At 46.3% G+C, this 14,779-nt stretch overlaps 1 protein-coding gene across 1 annotated transcript in view; it reads left to right on the top strand.

Moving 5' to 3' along the window:
* The window catches only part of sema3fb (sema domain, immunoglobulin domain (Ig), short basic domain, secreted, (semaphorin) 3Fb), a 68,060-nt gene that overhangs the window by 15,908 nt on the left and 37,373 nt on the right, over window positions 1–14,779 (top strand). The window lies entirely within an intron of this gene.

Raw genomic sequence — 14,779 nt, 5'->3', positions numbered from 1 at the left:
CCTTGTTGAGTGGTGTATGTGTGTTTGTGTGTGTGTGTGTGTGTGTGTGTATGTGTGTATGTGTGTGTGTGTGTGGGCGCGGGCATGTAGTGGGCAGGGGGCGGGGCCTCATGTTGAAGTGCCACTCAGTGGCCCCATACACCACTCTTTGATGCCTTTATCGAGAGGTTGATTCTCATTCAGATGACCCCCCTCCCCCCATCAGCCCCCCACCAGCCCTGTCTGTCTCGGGGAGGAGGCGAACTCCCATCAGCTCTCACTGAAGTCCAGCCAGCGCTCCACCCTACTAAGCCCCCCGCTTGTGGTTCTCATTGTGGGGGACACATCTTTTCAAGTGTTCCCCCGTGTGTTGGGGGGGGGGGGGGGGTGGGCCCTGGAGGGGTGGGCCCTGGAGGATGCATTGCTCTCTTTCTGTTGACGTTGTTGTTGTTGGTGTCAGTGTCGCGCCCTGCTCGCGCCCACACTCACGCCCACGCTCGTGGAGGGTGTGAATGAGGGTGTGTGGGTCGTCCCCCTCTCCTTCTCCATTCATTCATTTCATTCTCATTCCCGCAGGAGGGAGCGGAGCTGTGAAACTGACATAGGGACTTTGCTCATTAATTACACTATAGTGTCCTATAGAGCTCATTCCCAGCAGGACACACTCACACACGTATACATATACTCTTTCACACACACACACACACACACACACACACACACACACACACACACACACACACACACACACACACACACACACACACACACACACATACCACTTGAACATCTATGGAGAGCTCACTGTTGTCTCTTAAACACATATGTTGGATAGGCCGAACTCTCCCTCTCTGTTTGGCTCTGCGAGGTGATTCAGGTCAGGTCCTGATGAAGATATAAGTTGCGCTCATTGTGAGTGTGTGTGTGTGTGTGTGTGTGTGTGTGTGTGTGTGTGTGTGTGTGTGTGTGTGTGTGTGTGTGTGTGTGTGTTATATATAGAGAGAGATACTCCTTGAGATGAAAGTAAGGTAGGCAACATAGGCATAGTGATACTCTGCACTGATACATTTCCTGCATGCACTGGGCTGTCAGCAAAACTCTTTGTCGTGTAAACAGTCCTGGGGCTTCAGCTGTATAAAGTCTCTGTTTAACTTCTTAAGCCAGTGGCCTATTCCCCCTTCGCTCTGTGAATAGGGGTTAATGAATAGTTTATTGCCACGTTGCTTGTTTGTATCTCAGTGAGGGTATTTAATTTCCCCCCTCCAGACATCCTGTGGTGTTTCCCAGAGTATCGGGGCGGCCTCTTTAGCATTTCCTTTTAGTGGGGAGACAGACGTGCTCTGAGTACGAGAGTGTGGGGGACATATTTTGATATGCACTCCATGTGTGAGTATGTATCTGTGTGAGTGTGCATGTATGTTTGTATGTGAACATGTATGTGAGAATGTGTTTGAACGCACCTGTGAGAGTGCATGATGTGTGCATTTGTATACACTGTAACCACAAATGGGTTTTGGGGTCCTGTGGTGTGTGTGTGCACGCGTGTGTGTGCACGCGTGTGTGTGTGTGTGCGTGCGTGTGTGTGTGTGTGTGTGTATGTGTGTGTGTGTATGTTCACCTAGGCTGGTGGTACCATAGGAATCAGGAATCAGGTTTTTCAGGTATTAAGCTATTCTGCCTTGTTTGAACATGTTTAGTCTTCATCTTCCATTAGATATGTACATGCGCACACACACACACACACACACACACACACACACACACACACACACACACACACACACACACACACACACACACACATTGAGAAAGGAACAGAGAAGGTACCTGGTGAATGGACACAATTGTCACAAGCTCTACGGAACCAAGCAGTGGCTCCTGATTCGGTGATGACTTTAAACTTACTCCTGTTGTTGCCAGAACGTGACTCATAAGTGTGTTTGTGTGTGTGTGTGTGTGTGTGTGTGTGTGTGTGTGTGTGGTATACATGTTTGTGCTCATGCATACATCACTTCTCTTTTTGCTAAATAAGCAATATGTCCATCGGTTACGTAATACATCACAGCTGCTATGATTACAGAATAACTTCAGTCCTTTTGCACCATTATAAAATACAAGATAAGTGGATGTTTTCCATCCAGTGATGATGTGTTAGAGAACTAGTGGAGTCAGAGTGTTTAACCCTGGGATGGACTCTGGAACACCATAACCACTTATTTGTTTGTTTACTCTCATCTAACCCATCTGATGCAAGTCCTAACCAGCACATGCAAGTGTGTTAGATCAAGGCAATCACAAACATGCATGTGAGGTTCCCACTGCTTACCACAGACCACAGACCTGCACACCACAGACATGCACACCACACACCACAGACCTGCACACCACAGACCTGCACACCACAGACCACAGACCTGCACACCACAGACTACAGACCTGCACACCACAGACCTGCACACCACAGACCACACTGCACTCGCCAGACGTGTGACTCAGTGATTCAGCTCACACAGCTACCAGTGAGCATGATGGGATTCCTGCATCACTGCGCTGTGCTGGCGTGTCAACACAGCCATTCGGCTAGAGGGAAGTGGGAAATATTCCTGCTCGCGCACACACACACGCACGCACGCACGCACGCACACACACACACACACAAAATCACATTTTGGATTGATGTTTTTGCAATAATGTCATACAGCTCTTAAGACAGCACATGGGTTGAAGTTATCTTTAAACAATAAATAAACACAAAAACTCTCAAAATCTCTCAAAGTTGTCAGCAATGTTACGTTATTGATGGTCAAACTCATTTAAACAGCAGTTAATTTTCTCCTCTCATGACAAGCAACTGTTTTGGACATTAAAAAGTGAAAACTAGCATTGCACTGAAACATTTTCTCAGACAGTTATAGGGTCTGTAATTGAGACTTTAATGGTTTAGACAGGGGTGTAAAGTTTCCCATTTCTTCCTCTCATGTGTAAAAGTAGCTGTCAGCATTTGGGCCATATTGGTCCCTGACTGGAGGACGATGGCGTGGGCTCTCTCACCCTGCTGGATAAGAGCGCTTCAGTGCTTCAGCGCTTCAGTGCTTCAGCATTTCAGCGCTTCAGCGTTTCAGTGTTTCAGTGTTTCAGCGCTTCAGCATTTCAGCGTTTCAGCGCTTCAGCGTTCCAGCGCTTCAGCGCTTCAGCGTTTCAGCGCTTCAGTGCTTCAGTGCTTCAGTGCTTTGTTAGTGTTAGAAGGACTTAAGACACATTCTGCACTCACTATCACCAGTGTCTTTCTTAATCGCTCTTGTGTTCTATTGGGAAGCTGTGTGTGTGTGTGTGTGTGTGTGTGTGTGTGTGTGTGTGTGTGTGTGTGTGTGTGTGTGTGCGTGCGTGCGTGCGTGCGTGCAGATTGTATCAGTCTTGCTGCTGGAGAACACAGATGCGAGACCCTTCATCTTCCAGTCCTTCACAGCCCCTGGATTAGCATTAAGGTGTAAATCTGGAAACCACATGTGAAGAGTATGCTTGCTGAGAGTATGCTTGCTGAGAGTATGCTTCTCTAAAATATTGAGCATTGTTTTACTTAGCAAACAAGCAAAGGACAATGCATCTAGACTCACTCTTGAGATCCCTATGGTATCCTCCATCTGTGCCTTTTGGTGGAGGCCTATTAATTTTTTCTGCCCAGGGCTTTGGTATACACTGTAACCACAAATGGGTTTTGGGGTCCTGTGGTGTGTGTGTGTGTGTGTGTGTGTGTGTGTGTGTGTGTGTGTGTGTGTGTGTGTGTGTGTGTGTGTGTGTGTGCGTGCGTGCGTGCGTGCGTGCGTGCGTTCGTGTGTCTGTGTGTGCGTGTGTCTGTGTGAATGTGTGTGTGTGTGTGTGTGTGTGTGTGTGTGTGTGTGTGTGTGTGTGTGTGACAGCAGCATGGCTCTGGGGTCTTCCTGCTTGGCCTTCTTGCAGTCCCCACAGGTAGAGTTACAGTGTAATCCCACTTAATGAAGCTCTCTGCTCCATAATCTGCTGAACAAGATGCTGGATACTGATACCACAGCAGTGCACCACCCACTATGTGTGTGTGTGTGTGCGCGCGCGCGCGCGCGAATGTTCGGGTGTGTGCGGGTATGCATGTGCGTGTGTGGGTGTGTGTATGTGTGTGTGTGTGTGTGCGTGGGTGTATGGGTGTATGTGTGGGTGTGTGTGTGCGGCTATGCATGTGTGGGTGTGTGTATGTGGGTGTACGAGTGTGTGGATGTGTGCATGTGTGTATGTGTGTGTGTGTGGGTGTGTGTATGTGTGTGTATGTGTGTGTGTGGGTGTGTGTAAGGCATTTCTCTTGCAGACATTTTTCCATGTTCCACTGCTATTGTTTAAATGATTTTGTTGTACACAATCACAGCTAATTAATGTAAGTGGACTTGACACGGTGAGAAAGTGACCGATAACCACAGTGAACTAACTCGCTCCGTTTTTAGCAATGTGGCTACTTCAGTACTGCAGTGCTCACCTGTAGCTTTAACACTCCATTAATATGTCTCACTGCCTTTGCTGAAATGCTCATATTTAGAAATGTAGACGCCCCAAGAGTTTCAGGGCTCTGCTGTAACTTCCCCAGGAGAAGCATTTGCCTTATATAGCTGTTCACTGCTACTCAATCATACTGCCCACTGTATGTATGTGTGTGTGTGTGTGTGTGTGTGTGTGTGTGTGTGTGTGTGTGTGTGTGTGTGTGTGTGTGTGTGTGTGTGTGTGTGTGTGTGTGTGTGTGTAAGAGAGAGAGAGAGAGAGAGAGTGTTATATACTCAATCTTAATGTTGAAGTATGTACAAATATTTCAGCCTAAGGCCATCTTGGACTGAGATTGATTGAGAACCAGATTAACCGCCAAAGAAATTCATTAAACTTCCCCTCCAATCTCTCTCTCTCTCTCTCTCTCTCTCTCTCTCTCTCTCTCTCTCTCTCTCTCTCTCTCTCTCTCTCTTTCTCTTTCTCTCTCCTCTCCCACTCTTTCTCTATCCCTCTTCTCTCTCTCTCTCTCTCTCTCTCTCTCTCTCTCTCTCTCTCTCTCTCTCTCTCTCTCCCTCTCTCTCCTCTGCCTCTCTTCCTCCCTCTCTCCTCCCTCTCTCTCTCTGCTCCTGGAGGGAGATTACAGACTTGCTGGCAGGAGTTTTGGGCATGCTCACATTTTGTTTCATCTTGTTTGATTGTTGGAGCAATTAAATTGTTTTCTATGAGCTGTCACAAGTATGGAATTCATGCCAGGCAACCTCTCTCTCTCTCTCTCTCTCTCTCTCTCTCTCTCTCTCGCTCTCTCTCGCTCTCGCTCTCTCTCTATCTCTCTCTTTATCTCTCTCTCTCTCTCTCTCTGTCTGTCTCTCTCTCTCTCTCTCTCTCTGTCTCTATCTATCTGTCATATGGACATTAGGGTTGCAACAGTATGAAATTTTCACGGTATGATAACCGTCTCAGAAAATACCGCGGTATCACGGTTATCACGGTATCACAGTTAGTTTGTATATTATTAAAAGATACACTGACCCTTAAAGAAATTACAACAAGTTTTTTTTGTTCAATTAACTATTTATTGTAGAAACCTGGAACTATTGTATACAAAATGCCTCCTTTAAAAAAAAATAAGCTGTAAACATGTTTATATAAATACTGCAAAATTAGAGAAACCTAAATCATGGATTTCAGTACAATTATTTAAGTTTAAATTATTTAATATCTGATAAACTCAGCCTGGGTCAGTGTCTGATCAACAACTGTTGTAAACGTCCGTTGTACTGCCAAGTTAGAATATAACCAGATACTGCAGAAAGAGATGATTTATTTCTGACATGACCCTCACAATAGAGATTTCTATTTTAAGGCTTTCATACCGAGTCTGGTTTTAACATATGAAAAACAGGCACGTTAGAATTTGAAAATGAACGCATGTAAATTAATGGCGTCTTTCACATCCAGTGAAAGCAAGGACCATAAAAAGCTAGGTTTATTCTTTTCACTAGTGACCGTAGCGCGACTCCGCACAGTTCTCTCGTATTACGTTAACAAATACGAGCCTCTTGTAATTCCAGGATGAAACATGAGAAAACGTGAAGACGTTAAGATTGGGCGTTTTGAAAATAAACAACCATTAAATAATGTGATGAAAAAGCGAATTATTTCGAGTATATGTATAAATATTTAACTTTATTAAGTTTAAGGTGCTGGGAGATATTGAAACGGACCTTTAAAGTTACGTACAAGTGCTTTAATTCCACCTTGTAAAGGTGTATGAATCCTGCAAACATGACTTTGTTCATTGCGCTGAGTCGCGGCGCGCGCAAAGTTACAAAATTCGAGAGGTGCACGACCTCGCGAATCGACAGCGCGTGAGACCCTCGCGCACGGGCGGAGCCACCGCGATTACGTCATTTTCGCCGCTGACTTTAGTTTAGCTTTTTTTTGTTAAAAAAATTGTAAAGTCTGATACGCTTTCTGCCATTCTCACCGCTGTGCTGAGTAGCTGAACCAGAGCGGAGTTGCGCATGCGCGGGTTAGTTTCTCCGCAGGCTTGCTTTTTACCGGTAATAAGCAAACGCACACGGTATGATAACCGTGTATTTTAATACCGTGGTATACCGTGAAACCGGTTACCGCTGCAACCCTAATGGACATACATGCCTACCTGTCCTTTATCTCTGACAGAAATTTGAACTAGCGCAACACAACAAACATTGATAAAAGCAGAGATCACTGAGCCTCAGCCAGATCAGATTAGCATATTACTCAGCACTCAGCAAGGATGGCGCTTTGTCCTGATTAAGACAGGAGCCCTGCAGGTGGAAGTGGCCAAGACCAACACGTGAAGATTAGTGCGGATCACATGCCATTCCTTCAGGCTGCCGCTGCGATAAAAGATCAAACCAACATCAGCTTTTCACACGCGAAGGAAACGCCTTGTTCTTCGCCCTCGGCAGCTCCAAACACAATCACACCTTCCTTCCTTTTCCATTTGTACTTTCTGGCAAACAGATTTTTAGAAAATCTGAAAGTGTCATTTATTTATAACTGTCTCAAAAATGTATGTTTGCGCATGTCTGGGCAGAAGTTGTCAGCCCCACGTTGTAGTAACTATATCTACGCAGGGACGTAGCCAACGGGGGAGTGAGGGGGGGTGGAGGGGTTGTTGAAACACTTTTGCTGAAACATGATTCCATTCCAACTTTTGTCAGGATTAAATGGATACTAAAACATGCTATGCATGCTATGACATCCCAGAATACCCCCACTTTGAAAAGCTTGACCCCCCTGGATCTACGAACATTTATGAGAGTTTTGCTATTTGGTTGCCTGAACGGGGGCCTAATAACATGGCGCATTAATCTCTAATGGTCTAACGTATGGCTTTTGTCTGTTTGCCGCCGGTCGTGAACTCCATTCATGTCTGAGGAACAAGGTGCTGCTCTAGATCTTTCTGCAGCATGCCTGGAGAGTCTGATAGAGAGATCTTCCCTCCCAAGGCTGAGAAAAGACCCAAAGGGGGCCCATACTTTTGTTGGTCCTGTTTAATCCTTTATAGTTTCTGTATAATTTTGATGCATACTTATACACTTACGTCACTCTGTCATTTCAGTGCAGGGTTATTGCAGTTTGAAATTCCTGCTTTCTGATGTGGAGTACTGTATAGAAGCCAGTAATGTCTGATCATCACTGTATAGAACCCAGTAATGTCTGACCGTCACTGTATAGAACCCAGTAATGTTTGATCACTTTAGGATTTCCTACTTTTGGATTATTATAAAGGAGATTAGTGACACATGGTATTTTGTGTCTGTGCTGATTTACGTTGTCCTCCCAGCAGTCTTGGGAGAAGTGCTCTAGGACATCGGCTTCTCCTTCTCCACTTCACTGTCTCACATCTCACCGCCCAGCAGGACTGACAGCTCTGGGTCAGAGGTCAGCCACGAGGCCATGGTTTCGGATGTCCGTCCCGTCAGTCAGACATGATAGAATTGGCCATTCGGTCAATTAGACATGACTGGAATGAATCGGGACAGGTTCTGACACAGCAGTGTTGTTTAGGTGTGGACTCCAGGTTGGGGAGATGTTAGGAGAGACAAGCGGCTCTGTTTTAATGGACACAAACCTATTGGTCTATCACACATTGTTCTGTCACATATCTTTTACCTGGATGTTTGAGGATGGAGCTCTATAAGATCAACAAACAAAATGTCCTATTGGCGTGTATGGCTGGGGAGTTTCTAGAATGTTCCATTATATTTTTACTGGTTTGTTCAGCTTGCCAGTTCCTTTTCGGTTCATTATAAAGCCATTGGATTAATTTAATGTATTGTTTGTTTGTTGAAGAAAAGCTTTTAAGCATCTGAGGACGTTTTTGTGCTTATGTCTCAGGAGATTGCTTTGCTGAGTATGAGTTTGGGTCATTGGGATCTGAACCGTTTTCCTCTTTGTTTAAACTTTTCCACAAAGACCCTCGCTGCATCAGACATGGCGAAAATAGCTTAATGGCAGCCTCCAGCCAACAGCAGAGGAACGAGTTTTGATTCTATTAGAGCAGCTTTCCAGCTCTAAGGGACTTGCTGGGAATTTGGGACCATGGAGAGAAATAAGAGAGTTGATCTCAGCCTTCAGCTACACAGGGAAGGACTGGATTCACCCACTGAATGTCCAGGGATGTTTTGAAGACATCTCAAACCATCACGCCTGGGAATTGCAAACACGCAGCTGATCTTTTGAACATTTGAGTTTTGACACCCACACCTAACATGCTTCGAAAGACTTGATTATTCTCACGCTGACAGTTGACTTTAGGGCATTCCAGGAAAAGAACATAGATTCTAAATGAACCAGGGTGAATGACGGTAGTAAACAGACACACACATTTGCTACCTGCATGGCCATTTTTTTAGTTTGTTGTCACTTGCTGGAGATGGTAAGATATATCATGGCACTCCAGAGCTGAGGTCAGCTGTTAAGAAATGCTATTTTTGCAGCTGCCAGCTGGGTTGTAGGACTCCAGTAATTGTCAGTTAACTAATCTTCCAGTCAAATATAAACACAGATGTATAAAACACCCTGAAAGGCATAGCATAACATAACAAATGTGTGCTTATTCTTTTATTGTAACTGTTGGTATGAGGTCCATTCAAGACTGCTCTATCCATACTGGCCTTGGGTGGGGATTTAATTGATTGAAGTGCTGGTGGGGGTAGAATCAATTCAGATCTCTGGGAAAGAAAAAAAGGGCTGTCCTAATCTGTCCTAATCTGGGTATTGTTTATAAAGACTGATGGAGCTTGAACTGTATCGTTCATTGCAGAACACAGCTGGTGAACTCAAAGTGGTCTTGGGAGTGTGCTGAGTGGAGTGTGCTGATCTGAGTGCATTGAAAGAAATGTCTAGAGGAGAGATGTCTATGGGAGAGATGTCTAGAGGAGAGATGTCTATGGGAGAGATGTCAATGGGAGAGTTGTCTAGAGGAGAGATGTCTATGGGAGAGATGTCTATGGGAGAGTTGTCTAGAGGAGAGATGTCTAGAGGAGAGATGTCTACGGGAGAGATGTCAATGGGAGAGTTGTCTAGAGGAGAGATGTCTATGGGAGAGATGTCTATGGGAGAGATGTCTATGGGAGAGTTGTCTACGGGAGAGTTGTCTAGAGGAGAGATGTCTATGGGAGAGATGTCTATGGGAGAGATGTATATGGGAGAGTTGTCTAGAGGAGAGATGTCTATGGGAGAGATGTCTATGGGAGAGTTGCTTAGAGGAAAGATGTCTATGGGAGAGATGTCTATGGGAGAGATGTCTATGGGAGAGTTGTCTAGAGGAGAGATGTCTATGGGAGAGATGTCTATGGGAGAGATGTCTATGGGAGAGTTGTCTACGGGAGAGTTGTCTAGAGGAGAGATGTCTATGGGAGAGATGTCTATGGGAGAGATGTATATGGGAGAGTTGTCTAGAGGAGAGATGTCTATGGGAGAGATGTCTATGGGAGAGTTGTCTAGAGGAGAGATGTCTATGGGAGAGATGTCTATGGGAGAGATGTCTATGGGAGAGTTGCTTAGAGGAGAGATGTCTATGGGAGAGTTGTCTAGAGGAGAGATGTCTATGGGAGAGATGTCTATGTGAGAGTTGTCTAGAGGAGAGATGTCTATGGGAGAGATGTCTATGGGAGAGTTGTCTAGAGGAGAGATGTCTATGGGAGAGATGTCTATGGGAGAGTTGTCTAGAGGAGAGATGTCTATGGGAGAGATGTCTATGGGAGAGTTGTCTAGAGGAGAGATGTCTGTGGGAGAGATGTCTAGGGGAGAGTTGTCTAGAGGAGAGATGTCTATGGGAGAGATGTCTATGGGAGAGTTGTCTAGAGGAGAGATGTCTATGGGAGAGATGTCTATGGGAGAGATGTCTGTGGGAGAGATGTCTATGGGAGAGATGTCTATGGGAGAGTTGTCTAGAGGAGAGATGTCTATGGGAGAGTTGTCTAGAGGAGAGATGTCTATGGGAGAGATGTCTATGGGAGAGATGTCTATGGGAGAGTTGCCTAGAGGAGAGATGTCTATGGGAGAGATGTGCTCAGGTTCACCCCCCACTAGATCATCTGGGCTAAATTCTCAGATCAACTAAACCTGAGGCAGTCGGTGCCTCAAACCTGTATTGCATCCCTAATGGAAGGCCTGGCTGAAATGCACTGGTGTGGGGTGACATGCTATAGGATTGGTTTAATACATGGTGTACGCTAGTTCTGAAAGACTTCTGCAAACTGTCCCAAGGTTTGGTGGAAGACTTCTGATTAATGGGGATGAGAGTTTAGTTTTTTTCTTTACCTAATCTAATCTAGGTCTAATTAGGCTCCACGTTATTTCACAAATTTGATATAGTATGTGCAGAGCTTTGCTTAAACAACTCTGTTCCCTCTAAGCTGCTGTCTATCACTGCCCTGGGATCACATGACATCACAGATGTGTCAGAGGTGGAGGTCAACACCCACCGCCCCCTGTGCAGACACCAACACATCAGACCTGTGCTCTGTTCTCCGGCATGCATGAAAACTCCTTTTTGTCTCCAGGTTTGTTTGGCGTGTCTGATGATAGTACCACTATGAACTCTGGGTAATATCCTGTTATCTAGGATTATAATTAGTGATGGAGCCTCATTATCTGTTGCAGACAGTCTAGCTAAGTGGGAGAGACTGACTGTGTGTGTATGTGTGTTTGTGTGTGTGTGTGTGTGTGTGTGTGTGTGTGTGTCTGTGTGTGTCTGTGTGTGTGTGTGTGTGTGTGTGTGTGTGTGTGTGTGTGTGTGTGTGTGTGTCTGTGTGTGTGTGTGTCTGTGTGTGTGTGTGTCTGTGTGTGTGTGTCTGTGTCTGTGTGTGTGAGAGAGAGACCCTTTCCCTGTGTGACCAGGAGAGTTTGCAGGATCTGGGCTCAGTGGTCCTGCTGACATGCCTTCTCCAGCAGGTCCACAGGAGCTCCAGACTGCCTCCTGATCTTCTCATAGATGCCTGGACTACATTGAGCTCCTCCAGAGAGCTGGAGCACCTGCCTGATGTAGACAGTAAATCTTGTGGCTGTCCCTCCATGTCTGTTTGATCAAAGTGATCAGTAACTAGTGGCTCATTTTTAGAGTAACATGGTGGGACGCTCGGTCATTGGTCTATGCAGAAGGTGGAGACCCGAGCTTCTGTGAGCTCCTACTCCGTACGGAGAATGATGGCGATGTGTGTTGGAGCGTGAACCCCAGTGTCCATCGCTCAGGGTATGGAACCCTCCCAACCTGGCCTCCTGGCTCAGCTAAGATCTACCCCCCACCCCGTTGCTATTGGTCATCGTTACAAATTACCCACTCAAGGGCTGCACTTAGCAGGGCTGGATTAGCAGACATCAATCAAACCCTGTGTTTATGAGGGAAAACGCAGAGGGTTGAAGGTTCACTGAGGGATGTTTGGGGTCTCTTTGGCAGCATTTTTTATTCGTTCAGATGGAATAACAATTGGTCTGACACACATTAAGGGTCACAGAGTGTGTCTGTGTTGCACGATGTTGCGCTGATTCTCAGTGTCTGAAGATGAATCACCTGGACACCTCACTGAACTCACTCTCTCACTCTTGCACTCTTAAACTTGCGCTCTGAACACTGAGAGATTACACCCACTCAAAGCCTTGGGGGTTTAAAAACATCCACAGAAATGAGTGCTGCTTTATTGCCCATTTCTCAAGATTGTCAAATAGATGATCAAATACACTGAGGATTGTGCCATAAATGATCAAGGCAATGTTAGTTTACAATAAATCTTGGGGAATTTTGAGACATTCTTTTGTTAAGATTTTCTATAAGTTTCAGGACTTTCTATCTTTCTACATTCGGCATTGTGGAAAAACCTTGACACCACACTTACTATCTCTCTCTCTCTCTCTCTCACACACACACACACACACACACACACACACACACACACACACACACACACACACACACACACACACACACATTTTTATATAAACTGTAAGAGATTAGCCAGAACCTAACTGTACGCTAACTGAGTGTGTGTGTGTGTGTGTGTGTCATTCTGTAAAATGCGTTTAAGTTACATTTTGCCACTCCTGTAATCATTTCTTCTGGGTTCTGACTCTCTCACTGCCTGTGGACCTCTCTGTAACGCTGGTGCTGAGATGGCCTGATTGAGCCCGGTGTGTTTTCTCACGGGCCGTCTGAGAACTCATGACACACACGTTCATCCAAGCAGTCACCCTCCTCTTTAGATAACCCCCTGTCGCCATGGCGGCAGAAGATTACAGACCAAGTCCAGGGCATGGCTAAAGTGACTTAGCTGACCTGGGTCCTTCTTATCCTGTCTGCCAGCCTTTTATCATATTCTCTCTCACTCTGTCTCTCACTCTCTCTCTCTCTCTCTCTCTCTCTCTCTATCCCCCATGCATCTCTTCCTTTCCTGCATCCTCTGCTCTCTTTGTTTAGCTTTTTTTCCCACAACACCAGAATTTACCCCTGATGCTACATTTGCTAAAAATAGGGATTGGTAACTAATTTTGTTAAACATGCAATTCTATACTAATACGAAGAGTACAGGACATCAGCAAGATCTGGACAGATGTCTCCATGTAGGAGACGAGTGTATAAACTATCATCACTCAGGGTTTATTTTTTAGCTCAGTCTGTTCCTGGTGAGATTGATGGACTTTGTTTTGATTTTTTTATTCATTAGATGGACCGTTGGGCTCATGAGGACTTTGGTTGCTCTACTTTCTCTCATGATCACCAGAGTGCCGAAGCTAGATCTTAGAGTGGTGTTGCTATATAACTACAGCGGCACAGCAGCAAGACAGGCGTCGGTTCTTCAGTTTGCTTTAGTAGCTCTGAATGTTTATCAGGGCTCTGAACGTTTATCAGGGCTCTGAATGTTCATCAGGGCTCTGAATGTTCATCAGGGCTGTCTCTTGTGGACATCCTAAGGTGAAAAGGGGTTGTGTAAAGTCTAACCTCCAAGACCAGACCATTGCTAGGAAGGTCAGTTCTGTAACCCGACAGAGTCATTTACGTAACGGGTACTGTCCTTTCAGGAATCTTCCATGACCTTTTACTTCCTGAAAATGAAAACTCTTGGAGGCAGGGTTGGTTCTGTAAGAGTGAACCTCAGTGTTTGAGGACAGGGTTAGTCCTTACACCCCCTGGTCTTCTTTTCCATGGGGAGCTGTTGTTGAGAAGGTCTGGTGGGCTCAGTTAGCAGTCAATCGTCTTTCTCACAGATGGACGCCTGCTGAACAGGAGTTGGAAAATGACAAGGCTTGGATGGATGAGCCTGTTGATTTAACCGTGGGAAACAAAGTCCCTCTAACCGCAATCTCACTTCCTTCCTGAACGGCCTGGGAAACAACCTTCCCCTGCTGCCAGCCTAGCGCTACCTCCTGATTGGCTGCCATGTGCACCTGACTGCGCGGTGACTGAGTGAAGCTGGCCTCCGCTGCGTTTGATTGGCTGTTTGGATGCGAACGGAGAAGGAGTTTTAAAGGGGGCTTAGCCCAAATTGAGAATACGACGATACAATAGGCCTTAAAGACCACCGCCCCCAGTAGCCGCCCACAGCGTGGAGTGACAGAGGCTGATACAACGGTTTAGAGGCTTGCCAGTGGGGGCGTGTTGGGAGGACAGAGTCCCGCACACAATAGCTGCTGTCACACACTCTGTCTCTACAGCGGCCAGCAGGAAGCATCAGAAAACAATCTGCCTCCCACCTCGGCCGAGCCACGACCCCTCCCCTCCAGCGCAGCCGTGGAGATAACCCGGCATTCCGCAGCCGTTGGTAGGGAGCGGGCGAGGCACTTCCCCCACATCCAGGGCCACCGTGGGTCACCCGCTCTGCCCCCTACGGCCGCAAATCAGTAGACGCCCGGCTCAGCCCTGGGGCGCCTACCGCAATGCCCTGCCTCCCTTCTCTACAGCAACATCCCTAGAGGTGCCTTGGACCTCACCGTGTCAGTTTAGGTCCGGCTCTTAAGTCCACACTCTAGTCCCGCCCGGTTTGCGTTCTGAAGCTCAGCAGACCCTGCCATTAAAACAGTCACCTATCCTGGTAAGCTAGGAGTGAAACTGAGTGTGTTTGAACAGGGAAGTCAACAAACCGTGCAGGACTCTGGATCTCCTGGCCCTTGCTGTAGGTGCTAATTCAACACTGTGGGTGCTTCTGAGCAACAAAGCTAATTAAACTCATCAGGCAATCATCAAGCTCTTCAGGATTCGAGCAGGGAATCTACACCAGGGGGGACGAAAAAAGCACAAAAGCGCATC

Source organism: Brachyhypopomus gauderio, chromosome 1, assembly GCF_052324685.1.
Source record: "Brachyhypopomus gauderio isolate BG-103 chromosome 1, BGAUD_0.2, whole genome shotgun sequence".
Lineage (NCBI taxonomy): Eukaryota > Metazoa > Chordata > Actinopteri > Gymnotiformes > Hypopomidae > Brachyhypopomus > Brachyhypopomus gauderio.
The sequence above is the reverse complement of the archived record's forward strand: the minus strand, read 5'-3'. Positions and strand labels throughout refer to the sequence as shown.